The 14,198-nt window shown below is 33.6% G+C and overlaps 1 long non-coding RNA gene across 1 annotated transcript in view; it reads right to left on the minus strand.

Moving 5' to 3' along the window:
• The window catches only part of LOC128248693 (uncharacterized), a 68,683-nt gene extending 54,711 nt beyond the window's left edge, over nucleotides 1–13,972 (minus strand). The window contains exons 1-2 of the long non-coding RNA XR_008264852.2: nucleotides 13,879–13,972; nucleotides 11,677–11,823 (exon numbers count right to left, since the gene is read on the minus strand). This is a non-coding gene — a long non-coding RNA (uncharacterized LOC128248693). The remainder of the gene's footprint in view (nucleotides 1–11,676; nucleotides 11,824–13,878) is intronic.
• Nucleotides 13,973–14,198: the final 226 nt, after the last annotated feature.

Below are 14,198 nucleotides of genomic sequence, written 5' to 3' on the forward strand. Positions count from 1 at the left end.
CTATTTTATTGTACAATAACTCTGCAAATAAAATTTCCATAATTCTCAATTTTAATATGTATTTTGAACTAACATACAACAGGAACTGAAACAACATTTTCCATTGTAATAATGGAATAAGCAGATGTGCTTCAAGAGGAAAGAGATGGCCTCGTCACATTCTGTGTCACGCTGAATCTCCCTGAGAACTACATTGAGGGCACACATGTCTGTGGAGTACTCAGCCACTTGCACGTTAATTTTACGAGCAGGCTGTTCTGTAGACAGAATCAACTGGAACCTCCAGTATAACCAGCAGAGCACCAGTCAGTCAGCTGCTGTATCAGTACACCTGTTGTTGCCGTCAGCATTGTTATTGTTGATGATGACGATGATGATGATGATGATGATGACGGTGCTGAGAACAATGATGACGGAGTTGATGGTGAGGATGATGATGATGATGGTTATGGTGGTGGTGATGACAGTGATGATGGTGACAGTGGGGGTGGTAGTGGTGGTGGCATTGGTGGCGACAATGATAATGATGATGAAGATGTGATGGAGTGGAGGTTGTTGTGGAGGTGGTAGTTGGTGGTGGTGGTGGCTATGAAGACAATGATTAGTGATGTTAGCGGTAGATTTGGTGGTTAATTTCAAAACTAGAGAATTGAGGCTACGCCAAAATGCTCAGAGTTTTTGAAGCCAAAGTTTTACGATTTGTTCAAAAAAAAAAAAAAGTCATTTCCAGTAAATTTTATGTCGCCCACTTCTGCCTGAAGCTGTTCATCAGTGTATTATATATATATATATATATATATATATATATACATACATATACACACATACATACATACATATATATATATATATATACATACATACATATATATATATGTATATTTATATATATGTATATATATGTATATATATATATATATATATATATATATATATATATATATGTATGTATATATATATATGTATATATATATATATATATATATATATATATATATATATATATATATAGATAGATATATGTATGTATATATATATATATATATATATATATAGATATATGTATGTATATATATATATGTATAGATATATGTATGTATATATATATATATAGATAGATATATGTATGTATATATATATATGTATAGATATATGTATGTATATATATATATGTATAGATATATGTATGTATATATATATATGTATAGATATATGTATGTATATATATATATGTATAGATATATGTATGTATATATATATATATATATATATATATATATATATATATATATATATATATATATATATGTATAGATATATGTATAGATATATGTATATATATACATACTCACACACACATAAACACACATATGTATACATATATAACATATGTATGTTAAATATGACCTGCAGATGGTCTTGCCATTAATTCAATTAGCTGCAGGGACATTTCATTACCATTCCTCACTATCATTACCAATATCATGGTTATTGTTATCATAATGTGTGTGTGTGTGTGTCTGTCTATGTGTCTGTCTGTCTGTGTTTATGCATACATATAATTATACATATATAAAAGTATATATATATATATATATATATATATATATATATGTATACTAAATTCGTTTATGGTAACATTAAAGGTATACAACTAAAGATCCTATTTAATTATGCCGGCTACTGTCCAATGATGGTGATTAGTGACTCAGTTTTTCAGGGTTGCATCATAGTTATACCGATATAACATTGGATAAATATAATAACAATAACTCTAGGATGGAATTTAGAAACATTTCAAACATCACTACGCACGTTTCCACAAATCACAAGACTTTAACATCAGATCTATATTTAAGAGATGAGGAATTATGTACATTACTCTTTTACCCTTTTACTTTGTTTCAATCATTTGACTGTGGCTATACTGAAGCACCGCCTTTAGTTGAGCAAATCGACCCCAGGACTTATTCTTTGTAAGCCTAGTACTTAATCTATCGGTCTCTTTTGCTGAACTGCTAAGTTACATAAACACACCAGCATCGGTGGTCAAGCAATGTTGGGTGGACGAACACAGACACACAAACATATACACACAGTTACATATATATATATATATATATATACAAAAATATGATGGGCTTCTTTCAGTTTCCATCTACTAAATCTACTCACAAGGCTTTGGTCGGCCCAAGGCTATAGTAGAATACACTTGCCCAAGGTGCCATGCATTGGGACTGAACCCGGAACCATGTGGTTTGTAAGCAAGCTACTTACCACACCTTCGTGGCACTTGTGCCAGTTGCACGTGTAAAGACATTCGAGCGAGATCGTTGCCAGTGCCGCTGGACTGGCTCCTGTGCAGGTGGCATGTAAAATGCACCATTTTGAGCGTGGCCATTGCCAGTACCGCCTGACTGGCCTTTGTGCCGGTGGCATGTAAAAGCACCCACTACACTCTCGGAGTGGTTGGCGTTAGAGAGGGCTTCCAGTTGTAGAAACTCTACTAAATCAGATTGGAGCTTGGTGTAGGCATCTGGTTCACCAGTCCTGAGTCAAATCATCCAACCCATGGAAAGTGGACGTTAAGCTATGATGATGATGATGATATATATATATATATTGTTCTATTTGGGGATGGTCATGTTGCCAGTTTAGCCAATAAAAACACATGCACTATATATTTGGTGTTCATTTGCTTCAGCTTTATTTCATATTAATCGTATTTCAGCCAGTGTGTTTATTTGTGTTTGTCTCCACTCCCTGCACTCACCTATCATGGTTTGATACCCGATGTTGGTGTGTTTGCATTCCTGTAACTTAGCGGTTCAGCAAAAGAACACTGATAGAATTAGTATTAGGCTTACAAAGAATAAGTCCTGGGTTCAATTTCTTCCACTAAAAAAGACCTTTTAAGGTGATGCTCCAGCATGGCTGCAGTCAAATGACTGAAACAAGTAAAAGAATAAAAGATTTAAGAGAAATGTATCTGGGCTTGCAGTTTCACAAAGATGAGGATGGAATGCTGGATGGTAAGAAGAACTGGATGGCAAGTACCCTGTTGGAGTGAACAGTGGCAGCACAAGACCAACAAAATGTGGGGTGAGGAATGTAGGCTGTATCAGATGCCCCCCCCCCCCCCCGACCCTTACCCTATAAGGATAGGTAAAGTCATTCAATTATATGATGATGGGTATGAAACCAAAGCTTGGAAAGTAGCTGTCAACATTTATCAGGGAAAAATAAAATAAATATAATACTCCAGTGAAAGGTATTGAGTGATCCTTGAATTCAAAGTTTGACTGTTTTTTAGAAATACCTACATAAAAAACAGAACAGGAAGGAAAAACGTTCACACATACATACATACATACATATGTGTGTGTGTGTGTGTGTGTATGTATGTATATATATATATATATATAAGATGGATGCATAGATAGATATGTATATATAGACATGTATATATCTACATATGTAGATATTCTGATATATATACATATATACACTTATATACATATATATATGTATACTTATATATATATATATATATATATATATATGAATACATATATACACATACATATATATATATACTTACATTTATTTATATACATATATGTATGCATTTGTATATGTACATACATTTTTTATATATATATATATATAACACAACCCCACCATTTACTGACATATATATATATATATATGTGTGTACTTACATAGATGTATTTATATTTGTGTACTATATATACGTACTTATGTATAAATATACTTATTTATACACACACACACACATATATATATAAATGTTTTACACACACACACAAATGTGCATACATACGTATGTACGTATATATATATATATATATATATATTGATATAAGTACAGATGTTTATACATACGTAAACATACAGCTCACACACAATCGTACATATATAAGATGGCATTATACATATACTTAATTCAAAAATATACGTTAATATACTGTCAGAGAGGAAAAAATATACATTAACAAAAATATACATTACTATGGAAGCACTGAGTGGAAAAAACGAAACAAATGGAAGTTGGACACCTTCATTTTTGGCTTCCTTATTTTTTTTATTTATTTGCTCTTTGTCACTATGAATTTTTCCATTTGTAATTATATGTGTGTTTTAACGCTCAAGTATGCTTGTGTGAGAGTATATATATATGTGAATATATATATATATATATATATATATATATATATATATATATATATATATGTATGTATATATATATATATATATATATATATATATATATATATATATATATATATGTGTGTGAGTGTGTACTTTAAGTAAGTGAATATTTTTTTTGTGCGTGTGTGTGTGTGTGTTTGTGTGTCCTGTGTGTGTATGTAACAAAAACAATTACTCTTATGTTTATGATGTGTATATATATATATATATATATATATATATATATATATATGTGCGTGCATTTGTGTGACTGAATGTGTGTGCGTGTAAATATATATATATATATATATATACATAAATAAAATTGTGTGTATGTGTGTGTGTATACATACATATATATATAATGTGTATGTATGTAAGTGCTTTTGTGTCTGAATGTGTGTGTATACATATATGCATATATATATATATATACACACACATAGATTTACATATGCACGTGTGTTTTTGTGTGTGTATATATGTATATATATACACACACAGAGAGGGAGTTGCATACAAGTACACTCTAAGTATAAATATTTGTACATTACATTCACACATTTATATATATATATATATATATATATATATATATGAATGCAGGAATGTTTACATATATGTGTGTGTGCATGTGTGAGTATGTGTGTGTTTGTGTTTGTAAAAGGGTTAAGTAGACACATTCACTCAAGCAGTAAAATCATATCAACATACACACACACACACACACACATATAGTTTACATTATGAACACACACACATACACATGTGGAGCCACTGACATCAATTTATGTACACAAATTTCAGGTAAGTATAGAATCACTAATGGATGGTTAGAAAAGCATTGTCAACCACATGAGACTAAAATCATAAAAACTATTAGCAACCACTCCATGATGGCAACATGCAAATCTCAAGAATGGTGCCTTACATTTTGTTGTGATCCCAATACAAGGAACAGCAGTTTTATATTTATCTATATGTGTATTTCAATTTTTATTTTTATTATTTTGTTAAAATTGTTTGTATTTTTACAGAAGGCACCTGTAAATCTAGCTACATTCCATCAAAATTTCATTCCCATTTGCAGCTTAAATTTTGTGGAATTAGAGAATTTTTATTATCAGTTTTTTTTTTTTTGTTTTGTGGGGATAGTTTTTTTTTTAATTATATATATATATATATATATTTATGTATATTTTTCTCCCTGAATTGAATGTCTCAGCAAATGTAGTCAATTAAATGAATTGCTAGCATATGTATTTGTACAGATGGACAAGAAAGAGTTACATGCTTGACTCAGTAATTCTTAAATATTGGTAAAGATAAGTTCCATTACTTACAGGGTTAAAAGGATTCTATTGATGCCTGCATTTCCGTGTAACTGCATTTAAGTAATACGCAGCAGGAGGTGTTAGGTTTAGCATAACAGAACCGAAAGACGCATCCCTTCAGCTTTTAAAGAAGCCCTATAAGCTAACAGAACAAAATTTATGCCAGAGGGTAAGGAACTCCATTCCTGCATCTCAAATTGGAAACAATCCACTGAGAATAATCTCTAAAATCTCATATGAAAAATATATTTAACCTCTTTGTTATCATGATTCTTATGAAATATATTATTTTTATAGCAAATGATTTTTAAAATGATAAAATATTTACCTAGACACAGGCATGACTGTGTGGTAAGGAGCTTGCTGCCCAACCATACAGGGTTTAGACCCACTGCATGGCAACTTCGGCAGGTGCCTTCTACTATATCCTTGGTTTGGCCAAAACCTTGTGAGTTAATTTGGTAGACACAAAACAAAAGAAGCCTATTGTGTGTGTGTGGGTGTGTGTGTGTGTGTGTGTGTGTGTGTGTGTGTGTGTGTGTGTGTGTGTGTGTGTGTGTGTGTGTGTGTGTGTGTGTGTGTGTGTGTGTGTGTGTGTGTATATATATATATATATATATATACTGTTGTGTCTGGAGAGAGTCATTCTTTTTTGGTGCCTTGCAAACCAAATCTCAAAACGAAACATATATATAATATAATATAATGATAAAATTTTTATAAATCTTGATAAATTCTTATAAAGATATATATATATATATATATATATATATATATATATATATATATATACGACGGCCTTCTTTCAGTTTCCATCTACCAAATCCACTCATAAGGCTCTGGTCAGCCCGAGGCTATAGTAGAAGACACATACCCAAAGTGCCACACAGTGGGACTGAACCTGGAACCACATGGTTGGGAAGCAAGCTTCTTACCACACAGTCACTCCTATATACATACATACATACATATATATATATACACATATACATATATATATATATATCATCATCATTGTTTAATGTTCATTTTCCATGCTGGGACTTTAGTTGTGGTGCTATTGCATCATCACGTCTGCAGCTAATAGTATTCTTACTGTACCAAGATGGGGTGAGAGTATTGAGGTCTCCAGCAATTTAGAAGTGTATTAAAATGTTATATTTATAATGTGTAGCCTGCTGTGATAATTAATTAAGTTATTGGTGGTATGTGCATACATAATTACGTTAATAACTTTAGTGTTGTTGGCAATATGGCAGAATCGTTTGCATGCCAGGCAAATTGCTTAGCAGCATTTTGTCTGTCGCCATGTTCTGAGTTCAAATTCTGTCAAGGTTGACTTTGTCTTTCATCCTTTTGGGGGTCGATGAAATAAGCACCAGTTGAGCACTGGGAAACCTTTGGAGATATGCTGTGCTTGAGAAAACCCAGCAAGCCAAGTGAGATTGTAACCATGGCCGATGTCAGTGTGACATAACTGGCCCATTTAAAAGTACCCTTCAATCATCGGGAAATATACTGTGCTTGAGAAGACCTGTTGAGTCAAGTAAAATCATAGTCGTGGCTGATGCTAGTGCCACCATTGGTATGTAAAAAGCACTATTTGAGCTTGGTCAGTGCTAGTGCTGCCTGACTGGCTCCTGTGCCGGTGGCATGTAAAAAGCACCATTCAAACGTGGTTGATGCCAGCGCCACCAGACGGCTGCCATACCAGTGGCATGTAAAAGGCACCCACTACACTCTCAGAGTGAGGTATTACTGTATCTACCTATATATTTGCGAACCCATGGAAAACAAACCTGCACCAACTATTCTGTCTATATGTCTGTGCATACTTTACAATGCAATGTATGCCAGAAGGTCTGCAAATTTAACAGAGGCCTCAAAAGACATTTTAAGATCCACAAAGATCAGAACTTAACTGTAGCTCTTCGTGGTTTAAATTGGATATGCAATCTATGTAGGTGTCTTTTCAAAACACTGCCTGGTTTAAAAAGCCACATCAGGTGCCATAATGGTTCTAAGGTGTAGGTACAGGAGGTGGTCAAACTCTGCATAAGGAGTAGACAACTACCATATAATGGTCAAATATTTCCTTACCTGGAAACAAGTGAGGGTTAGCAATAGGAAGGGCATTTTACTGTTAAAAAAAAAGTTGCTTCAATGAACTCTGGTTGACCTGTGCAAACATGGAAAATTGGACGTTAGAACAATGATGATGATAATGATGATGGTGGCGGGTTTTTTTGGGGCACCATCACTATTGATATTTGTGGAGGCGCAATGGCCCAGTGGTTAGGGCAGCGGACTCACGGTCATAAGATTGCGGTTTCGATTCCCAGACCGGGCGTTGTGAGTGTTTATTGAGCGAAAACACCTAAAGCTCCACGAGGCTCCGGCAGGGGATGGTGGCGAACCCTGCTGTACTCTTTCACCACAACTTTCTCTCATTCTTACTTCCTGTTTCTGTTGTGCCTGTAATTCAAAGGGTCAGCCTTGTCACACTCTGTGTCACGCTGAATATCCCTGAGAACTACATTAAGGGTACTCGTGTCTGTGGAGTGCTCAGCCACTTGCATCGGATCAACTGGAACCCTCAATGTCATAAGCGACAGAGTACCAACAACTATTGATTTTATATATTGCAGTATGTTTACACTTTATATTATGTTTACATTGAATATATTTGCTATTTTGAATGTTGTATGCAGTACTTGGGGTTTTTGCATGCTACATCATTCCTGTTCAGTTCTGATTGAGTAGCCCTATGATCAAAGACTATCCAGCTGTGACAATCCCATCTTTTTTGCTTCTTATATATCTATGTCTACATTACCCAGCATGCTCTTACCTTCAAGGCCTGAATTTATGAAATCATTTTTTAAGTATAAAATATACAATTTTTGGTTTTGTTTTTAGATTGAGTTTTTTATGCCTAAAAGCTACTTTTATATGAACTCACCAATATTGCTAGTTATCAATATTGCTAGTTATCAATATTGCTAGTTATCAATATAACAGAATAAAGGGACCTGCCTGCTGGGACAGTGCGTTCTCACAGTTGCTATTTTCCTAAGTAAATATTTACAAAACTAATCGTTCCTTTGAAATACCATATAAACGACGAAAATGTATATAAATGCATAACTATGTTATTGGATATGTGTGTTAAACTCATTTAAATGAACAAAACATAGCAATTTCTAAGGAAAATGTAAAATTTCAACCTCTTGTACAATTGTAGGACAAAATCTTCTGGCTGCCTTTGTTGTTAACATATGTGAAAAGTCAATGATACAGTTGGAACGAGCAGAAAAAATTGAATTTGAATTGATGTAATGATTTTTTGAGGACATAAATTTTCCATACAGTTCAACATTTAAGAGATGAGGAATTATGTACATTATTTACATTTGACAGATATTTCTCCTCATTTTGTTTGTTGTTAGCACAACGTTTTGGCTGTTATACCCTCCAGTCTTCATCAGGTGTCTAGGGGAAATTTCGAACCTGTGTTCTCATTTCTAAGATATCTTTTGATGTTATTATTAATATTCAGGTCACTGCTTGGAATCGAACTCAGAATCTTGGGGTTAAGAGCAGGCATAGTGGTTAAGAGCGCAGGCTACTGACCCCAAGATTCCGAGTTCAATTCCAAGCAGTGACCTGAATAATAATAATAATAATAATAATAATAATAATATCGAAAAATACCTTAGGAATGAGAAACCAGGTTCGAAATTTCTCCAAGACACCTGATGAAGGCTGGAGGGTATATCAGCCAAAACGTGTTAACAACAAACAAGATGAGGACAAATATCCGTCAAATGTAAATAATGTATGAATTTTCCAGTTTGGTTTTTAGGTTAGACTCCTCCCAGTAATTATGCATCCCAACAGTCTTGAAATTAACCTGTATATACCCCTGGTTGCGTTTGGGCAATACAAAACCTGCTCCTACTTGTTTGGACATGAACTCGCCGGGAAGAATCTGACTGAGCATACGAAATGTTAAGTTGGTAGTTGACACCCGTGGCTAACAGTTGCATAGTGTCCTTCTCTTCCAGGTTGTGAAAGCTTACCATAATGTTTAATCTAAATACAGTGAAATTTTTTATGGGCCTCTTGTGCCGGTTGCACGAAAAAAGCACCATTTGAGCGCGATCGTTTCCAGCTTCACCTTACTGGCACTTGTGCCGGTGGCATGTGGACAAAACATTGGACTGACTCCTTTGCAGATGGCACGTAAAAAACACCACTTGAGCGTGGCCATTGCCAGTACCGCCGGACTGGCCCTCATGCTGATGGCATGTAAAAAACACCCACTACACTCTTGGAGTGGTTGGTGTTAGGAAGGGCATCCAGCAGTAGAAACTCTGCCAGATCAGATTGGAGTCTGGTGTACCCATCCAGTTCGCCAGTCCCCAGTCAAATCGTCCAACCCATGCTAGCGGACGTTAAATGATGATGATGATTTATATGTGTGTATATACACACATACACCCACATGCATAAACCAATTACATCAACTCCACTACTTCACTGGTACTTTATTTTATCAGACCTTGGAGACTTTGGAATTTGGTACAGTCTTCTGTATTGCCAATTCCCATTGGACCATTTAACCCATGCCAGAATTAGTTACATGAGGAATTAATAAATAATGAGAAAATTCAAAGTCATGAACTAATAAAAAAAAGAGAGCTCAGAGTGGTAAAATTTAATTTCTGGAAATGGAGATATAAAGTTGTTGAATTATGGTGTTAAATAATGATGAAATATCTAAAAAGCAAAATTGTCTTTTGCAGGATTTGAACTAAGAATCTATAGATTAGGAACTAAATACCATTGTGCATTTTCTTTAGAACTTTTCAGTTCAGCATCTTCTGCTTGTACAAAATAATTTTGTTATTTCACTCTGAGCTACTTTTTCCAGCACACCTGATAAATGTCCACAAGATATCTATGATTTGAAGACGGGAGTTATTTAAACTTTCAGGAAATTGAATTAATATGTGTCTCAATTTAATACTAAGAAAGTTCTCATTGAAATGTGCAAAAATGCAGCAGCATACCCACATCTGCACTAATATTCGCATTGAAACGAAGATTTTTTTTTTGTTTTTGTTTTTTGCACAAGCTGCCGTTGTGAATCAATATTTTCATATGCATTGCGAATCAAAATATGTTTGAGATCTCAGATAACAAATAGTTGCCTAAAGGGCCAATTAAATCTACGATTAACAACGTTGAAACCAATATCCAATACGTTGTAATAAACAATAAAAGCAAAAAAAAAATTCTAAATATTCTCATTTAACAGATTAAATTTTTAATATTATTTTTAATTGTCATCGATGGTAAGGAATAAGTATGTAACTGATTAAAACTGAAAAAAATTCTTATGTCTCAATTATAACCAGATTTATTTATAATTAGTGAATATGTAAAAGAAAAATATATAAATTCTACGTCATGTGTTAAAATTTCTCTACACTACCCAATAACGTTTCAAATAAAATAGTCTTCAAATGAGGTAAAAAAAAGAAAAAAGAAAAAAGAAACGGTACTGTTGTTGCCCTTAAGTCTAAACCAATAATGCACTTGTTCATTATATAAATGAATTAACGGCGGTGAGCTGGCAGAATCGTTAGCACACTAGGTAAAATGCTTAGCAGTATTTAGTCTGCTGTAACGTTCTAAGTTCAAATTCTGCCTTAGACAGACATAATTTATTGACCCTGAAAGGATAAAAGGCAAAGTCAGCCTCGGTGGAATTTGAACTCAGAACGTAACAGCAGATGAAATAACGCTTCTGCTAGCTTGCTGCCTTGTTGATGAAGAAACATTGTTAGGTGCAATTATGTGGTAAGGAGTTTGTTTCCTAACCACATGGTTGTGGGACCTTGGGCATATGTCATTTAGTATCATCATTGGCTTTGTGAGGAGATTTGGTAGATGGAAACTAAATGAAGCTCATTATGTATGTATGTGTATATTTCTCGAAATATGAAAATTTATTTGCTTTATTATTGGCTCCAACAGCTTCTGCAAGCTGTTGTATATATGTCTTCAATGGTCTTCCAGCCACTGTGGCATCATGATGGACAAACAGCAACACATTACTCACAAATTCTTCTTTACTTCTCCAGCAGTGGTCAGTAAACCTCAATCTCTGCTCTTGGATGGTTGATGAGAGAAAGTTGGTACATTTCCATATAACCATTGTTTTGTTGGGTTCTGCTACCAAAAGATGTTGAGCACTGCACATAACATTCTAAAAAACATAGTCACACAATCGAAATCTCAAAGCTACAAGACAATGGTGGATAAATTCAAAACAGTGTGGATAAATAAGTGTTACATTATTTACAGTATTTACTTTCGACGGATATTTGTCTTCATCTTGTTTGTTGTTAACAAAACATTTCGGCTGATATACCCTCCAGCCTTCATCAGGTGTCTTAGGGAAATTTCGAACCTGGGTTCTCAATCCTGAGGTATTTTTCGATGTTGTTATCATCATCATCATTAATCAGGTCACTGCCTGGAATCGAACTAAGAAACCACTACACCATATTCCCATGGGCATATGGCGTAGTGGTTAAGAGCGTGGGCTACTAACCTCAAAATTCCAAGTTTGATTCCAGGCAGTGACCTGAATAATAATAATAATGATAATAATAATAATAATAACATTGAAAAATACCTTAGGAATGAGAAACCATGTTCGAATTCTCCCCCAAGACACCTGATGAAGGCTGGAGGGTAAGACACATACACACATGGATATGTATACATGTATATGTGTGTGTGTGTGTGTGTGTGTGTGTATATGTGTGTAAATATATATATATGTATATATATATATATATATATATATATATATATATTATAATATTAGGGAATGTAAAATTCCAAACTTACAGGAATATTCAATTTAGTAATACCAAATTGAATTTTATAATAAATAATATATAAATACAATTTAAAAAAGAACCCCCATTATACAATTCAAACAATGAAAGAGACAAATCACCAAGAAAAACGTTCTCTACAAAATACTAATTTTAAAATCTATAAAATCTAATAGAAAAGTATAAAATCCATAAAAATCAGTAAAATACTAGACTAAAAATTTAATTCAACTTAGTAAATTGATAAAATAGAAGGTAAAGTGTTGACTGTGCGCGTTTCGTTGCCACATTATAGCAGAAAAAAAACAGTACAATTCACAATAAATTGATCAAGATTATATTCTACTCAAAATACAGTCACTCATCAGGTCTCTGGAAAAAAATAAGAATTCAAATAACGTATCTTACTAAATAAATAATAAAAATATTAGTACATGTAGGAAAGCTCTCGTTAGTACAATAAATGAAATGTAAACACTTAATACTAATCATTCAAGTTAAAGGCATGGTTCGGATCTTTATGATTTGACGGCCAACACTTGTTTTCCTAACGAAACACTTTCAAACTTGGGACACTGGTAGAATGTGTCATACAAAACAACTTTTTCTCTTAGCCTTCTTAACAAAAAATTGGACATCGCAAGTTATTTCATGTTAAAGTTGTCGTATTTCTGTAATTTCAACCAATCACTGACGTCTATTCAGCTGAATACAGTTAGTACTGTTCGGTGTCAAGTGTGTTATTCCCTGTTTAATTATATCATTATTCCCTAGTAAGGGTTTAGGGTTCGGGTTTTAGAGTTAGTGTTAGGGTTAGGGTTAAGGTTATGGCAAAAATAATCATAACCCTAACCGTAATCCTAAAACTAACCTTAAACTAGAGTTTGATTTGAAGAAGATTTGGCTGCTATTTCTAGGAAATGAAGCACTTGGTGGATGTGCATCAATGATTCTGCCAGCTCCAATAACAAGTGCAGGCAATATTCAAGTATTTTGATGGCTTTTTCCCCTTTGTTTACGAACAGTCTAGTTAATCGGAAATGTCAGAACTAACGGGGATTAATACCATATACACCGTCACACAGCACTAACTATATTCAACTGAATAGACGTCAGTGATTAGTTGAAATTATCGAAATAAGACAATTTTTAACGTGAAATAACTTCAGATACAAAATTTTTTATCTGTTCTATACCACAAAATATACAAGTATACGAAGTTTGAAAGTGTTTCGGTACCAAAAACACTACATAAAAAAATGTTGGCCGTCAAACCCTAAAGATCCCATGGTTCATCTAAAATAACATCTGTGGACTAATGGTAGACATCTTTATGAACAGAAATACGTATAAAAAGATAGTGTTATTAAGTAAATAAATTCGAACGTTTAACAATATCAGTAAAGTATACGGACCGACTTATCTCATCGACGATCTCTTGGGAACTCTAATTTTAACCTTAAAGCGTAGAATTTATACGAAGTATGTCACGTGACAATATGGCGTCCGTCCTTACTGCGTAGAATTTATAATATATAAATCACGTGACAATATGGTGTCATGGGAAGAAGAAAGAAGAACGTATTATAATGAATAAAATGACGAAATGTGTTATAGAATAGGGAAACTAACGTGTAGTATGCTATTTACTGGAAGATTAAAATTTTAATTATTATTAATAAAGTCAAAATAATTAGAACTAATAAATGTAAGAGGTATCTAAAGTACGTAAATA

This window comes from Octopus bimaculoides, chromosome 9 (assembly GCF_046866305.1).
Source record: "Octopus bimaculoides isolate indiv1 chromosome 9, ASM4686630v1, whole genome shotgun sequence".
Lineage (NCBI taxonomy): Eukaryota > Metazoa > Mollusca > Cephalopoda > Octopoda > Octopodidae > Octopus > Octopus bimaculoides.